Source organism: Lipotes vexillifer, unplaced genomic scaffold (genome assembly GCF_000442215.2).
Source record: "Lipotes vexillifer unplaced genomic scaffold, Lipotes_vexillifer_v1.1 scaffold2628, whole genome shotgun sequence".
NCBI lineage: Eukaryota > Metazoa > Chordata > Mammalia > Artiodactyla > Lipotidae > Lipotes > Lipotes vexillifer.
The window spans coordinates 34216-39488 of NW_006791751.1; the positions used below are offsets into that span (position 1 = coordinate 34216).

Here is a 5273-nt window from a genome sequence, read left to right on the forward strand (position 1 = left end):
AATTGATGACCTACTGAGTACCACTACTAGGCTTTGCCGGTCCACTCACTCTCTTACCCTCACAAGCATGGTTTTGAACCCTCTCTACTCCCCTCAGATTTCTTCACTCAGGAGGTGATCTTCCTCCTACTATACAGAGAAATAGAAAGGGTTGAGACAGCAATTGCCCCCTCTTCTTCCTAACACCAGATGAAAGCCTGCCTTTTCTTCTCTGTGTTCTCTTGTTAGGGCAGGGATGCCGTCCCTCCTACAAAAGCAAAGCCCTTCATTCCTGCCTTGAATCTTGGCCAAGAGTCCTTCGGAGGAACATAAAACTGTCCATCATCCCTTCTCTCTCCTGTTCTCAACCTCTGACTTCTGGATCCTTCCTATTGATTCCATAACACACACAAGTCTTTTCCAACAAGAACAAAGCAACATACACACACGCACACACACATACACACACCCTTACCATCTTATCTCCGCTCACTGTCTCGTGAATGAGACAGTGAGGTCAAGTACTGAACACTGGCTGCCTGGAGCCCACCCACATACAGCAACAGAAAGTTTGGGACCTGACCTTGGCTCCTAGACTGGGAAGTACCCCCCAAGCATCTGCTCTGCCAGGTAAAATCCAAGTTCCTTAGTTTGGAGTGAGAAGCTTAGCACAATCTGATTCTACTCTATTTTCCCAGTTTCTCTCCTGTCTTCCTTCCCCACACACATACCCGCACCTAATAACCAACGTACCAATAGAGCTGGCCTTGCCATGACTACAGGCCTCTACAGATGCTAGTCACATTCTAGAATGTTCTTCCTCCTTTCCCACCTGACCAGCCTCAAGAAGCCGACTCAAATGTCATATTCTCATGAGTAGAAAATAAACTGGATTTAAGTTGCATTTCACTGAGTTTTATCAGTTCAGTTGTCATTGTGATAAGACTTTATCATCTCTGATGGGCAGTAATAGATATGTCTCACAAATATGAAATGTGCATAGTAAATTGCTATTAGTCACCACAAATTTCTATGAACCGGCATCCCTAAACCCTGACAGTGCAATTACCATTGACATCAATGTAGAAGACATAAAAATTGCTTCTTGAATCCATTAAAAGTAAAGTTAGGTTGTACGAAAAAAAGAGATGCTTTCTGACCGGACCGGTAGTTGCAACTTATTGCTAGCTGGGCTCGCTGCTGTCTAGATAAAGACTACATTTCCCAGTCTTCCTTGCAGCTAGATGTGGCCACATGGCTAGGTCCCTGCCCTGGAATGTGAATCAAAGGGTAGGTGCAGCTTCTGTGTTTCCTGCTTAAAAGGAAATTGCCTGCCCTCCTCTTTTTCTCTTCCCCTTTCCCAGGCTGAAGCTTGGATATTGTCATGACCCAGCTTTGACAGTGCAACTAAGGACAACATCCTACGGATGATGACGCACAACAAGATGGGAAGCAGCCGGATCCCCAACTGACCAGTCTGGACCACTCTGGTTTCTGGTGTGAGAAATAAATAAATTTAATTTTCTTTAAGCCACTGTGTGTGTGTACGTGAGTGTAGATAGATGTCTCCTTAACATAGCAGCTTAGCCCTAAACTGTTTTCCTAGGTGGGGTAGGCAGTGAGCTTCTCCAGAGCAGAGATGAAATCTCTGTTATCTTTTTATTTCCGGGTCCCAGCAAAGCACCTGATAAAAAAACAAGTGTTCAATAAGCCTTTCCTGATTGATTGAATGGGTGCCTGAATTGGTAAGAACTAAAGCCATAAAAAGTGAATTGGATTAGATCTGAAGGGCCTGGGATGTCCTGGATAGGAATTTGGACTTTACACTGCCCACATTAAGGCTCCATGGAAAGTTTTCAAGCAGAGAGAATGAACTTTGCGTTTTCTGGCTGCTCAGAATCGTGTTAGTTGGCGACGCCTGCTGGCCATTTGGAACACTGCAGCCTAGCGCTGGCTGTGACTCCAGGGAAGAGACGAAGCAGTTGTTAAATACTGAAAGTTACAAATTAGAGGGCTAACACCTTGTGATAAATAACCTTTTGGAACTACTCTGGACCACTCAGTGTGATGGGTGCTGTAGTGGGGAGGGAACAAACTTTAGACATGGTTCCTGGTGTGGACATTTTAGGTTTCTTTTTTTAGCGTTTCTGTCCCTTGCTCTTAAGTTTATCAAAAATGCCTCTTCAACAGCTGGCCCAGCTGACACAACAGCTGGCCCAGACAGAGCAACACCTGAACAGTCTGATGGCCCAGCTGGACCCCCTTTTTGAGCGTGTGACTACCCTGACTGGAGCCCAGCAGGAGTTTCTGCACATTGAAGCTGCAGAGCGTGCACCAGCTGCTACAAGAGAGCAAGACAAAACAAGGGTGTGCAAGTTCCGGAACCAGAGGCCAACATACCCTTTCCTAAGGTCTTATGTATAGAGGAGGGCGAGGAAGAGGCTGGTGACAGTCAGACCCCAGAGGAGCCCCTAACCTGGAGCACAGGGACAAGAAACCTAGCAACACCCAGGGAAATGGCGCGGGGGGCTAAGGAGCAAATGCAGGAAGTCGGCAGCAAGGGCCCCGTCACAGCCCCCAACTGGGAAGGAGGGACAACAGCTGACGGTTTAGTAAAACAATCTGTTCTTATGAAGAAAAAAAAAAAAAGGCCTCTTGCACCCTCTCCTTCCTTCTGTAATTCTTTCTTGTCCATTTGCATCGACTTAACGCTTTTCTCATTTCTACCAAAGGAGTAAGTTATTTGAGCCAACTTGTGATTTTGATTTAAAAAACAAAAAAAAGAACCACAACCGAACCAAAAACCACACGCTGTGTGCACCGCAACGAAGAACAGCCCCGCTCACCGCAACTAGAGGAAGCCCGCGTGCAGCGGTGGAGACCCAACGCGACCAAAACAAGCAAGCAAACAAGACCCCCCACTGTCGTAAGAGATGAGCCATTTTCTCGGATGAGATGGTACACCGAGGTCTTTGGCTGGACCCGCTGGGGAGATTTTTCTCCGTTCTCAGTGTTGAGAGAAGATGTTCTATTCCTAAAAACCAGTCTGATTGCACCTAAAGACGCTGTGCAGCCCCTGCAATGATCCTTTGCCCTTTAACTTTGGCCTCCGGAAAGAGACTTAGAGAAAGTTTCTGGCCCCCTTTCAGCAACTGGATAAGACTGTGCTTTTCTCTGTGCCAATATCATACCTGAGTTTTAAAAATCTTTTTTACGTTTTTGTAAGCCACTACAGATCTCTAACAACAATGTATGACTAACCATCGGAATGACTGGCCCAGATAAAAAGCGTCTAGGAAACCACAGGACCGGAGAGGTGAAGGAGGAGGGCCTTAGGAGAGGGTCTGTACCTGGAGGGGCGGGGGGAGGAGGGCGAGGTTAAGCCTTGAAGGGAAGACAGTACATGGTAGGCTCTCCCCATTCCTAGCAATTCTCTCACCCTTTCCTTATAACTCTTGTCCTGGCTACTGCAGATGACAAAAGAGCCGGTTTCTGAGATGATTTTTTTTTTTTAAACATATTTATTGGGGTATAATTGCTTTACAATGGTGTGTTAGTTTCTGCTTTATAACAGAGTGAATCAGTTATACATATACATATGTTCCCATATCTCTTCCCTCTTTGCTGACATGATTTTTAAAATACTTAATGAACTGGTAACTAGCCACTCCCATCCTCCGCCCCGAGTGGGCAGGTCTAACTGGGGCACCTGCGTCCTCCCCAGGTTGCCATCTGGACGCCCAGCGTTACTGGAAGCAAGAGGGTGGCCTTCCCTGAGCGGACTGTGCAGAGCTACTTTTTGTGTTTTTTTTTTTTTTTTTTTTGCATCGGGGGAACTCCTGTAGGAGTTAAATGAATTAAGTTACAAATAGCAGGAGGTTCCAGCAGAAAGGGGCCTTAGTTTTCTGCCAGCAAAGTGTTGCAATCTGTTTTGATGGCCGTGCATCTCTGTGCATGGAAAAGGTGCTTTTCCTTGCTTCCAGCTGCTAGACAAAGGAGGGGAAGGAGCTGTCGGCCCTTGTTCCTGAGGCCAGGCTTTCAGACCTGGGTGGGAAGCGAGGACAGGATAAGCCCTCCAGGTCCATGTCCTGCTCCTTTTGTGTCCTCCCAGACCGTTCCTGAGCTGGGCTCGCTGGGGTCCGGGGCTGCCTCACCGGATCAGCCAGGCCTTCAGCTCAACACTGGCTCTGTGACCCCAACACTGGGCCACATCCCTCACCTCCCTCCCCACCGCGGCGAGAGGCTCCCCACTTCGGGCTGGCAGCCCCCTGATGCAGAAGACTGGCAGAATCGACTCTAAAGATTCACAGTGACCGGTAATGAGAATGATGGACTTCTGTCTAGAGCAAAGTGTCTATCTCTGCCCTGAGGCCTAGTGAGCAGTGGGGCTGGGGGGATAGCTAGGGGCTTGGGGTCGGGGAGGAGGCCCCTTGAGCCTTCCGAGGGCTCAGAGCAATGAGGCTGCAGAGCTGAGAGGGCTGTGGATTTGCATCTGAAGCTAGCATTGCCCCGGGTGGGCCTCCATAGCCCCTAGCTACCTCACCCCGATGGATACTCAGAGGCTCGGGAAGGTGTAGGAGAGAATCAGGCCTGAGTGGGGGTCTTCTGGGTCCAGGCCTGGCGAGCAGCCACTACTCCTCTCCTGAAGTCCTTACCCACATTAACTCCGAGGTAATAAACGTGTATCGTTGTGTTAAGACAGTTTCAAAGTTACACAGCAGTTGATGACCAACACGTAAAATGATGCTGGGACTTTCAGAGGACACGAAGGTGCCTCTCGGCAGGTGTGGCCCGCCTTCCTGCGGCGAACCACAGGAACTTTCTCTCCTGCTCGCAAACCTCCCTCTCCCTCCGCGTTTTCATTCACAGCAGCCCAGGGAGAGACTGAGATGTATTTCCTCCTGCCATTCTGACCCCATAGTTGTAGGAAAAGTCATCAAGCTCCTTCAAGACTCTGTGCTCCAGCACCACCCCTACCCTAGCCCTTCAGGAGGAATTTATTCCTCACCACACACCCACCTCAGGACCTCCTGGCAGCTCCTAGCCCCATAAAGACAGTTACTCCCTGGACCCCTGAGAGGTCCCCAGGTCTCGCACATTGAAAAGTTGTTGACAACATCCCGCTCACACTTTCCCCGCCAACCTTGAGCCTCAGCCTCTTATTTGAGGAGAATCTCTCCATCAGCAATCAGTTTTTTTACAGCAGATACAACACCACTCTTTTAAAGGAGGTTTTATAAAAATGTTTTCTTTATGAGAGTAATATAAGCTCAATTTCGAAAAAGTGGAAAATC

At 48.3% G+C, this 5273-nt stretch overlaps 1 pseudogene; it reads left to right on the top strand.

Moving 5' to 3' along the window:
- Positions 1-2154: 2154 nt before the first annotated feature.
- Positions 2155-4279, top strand: LOC103085283 (coiled-coil domain-containing protein 107 pseudogene; annotated as a pseudogene).
- The last annotated feature ends 994 nt before the right edge of the window (positions 4280-5273 follow it).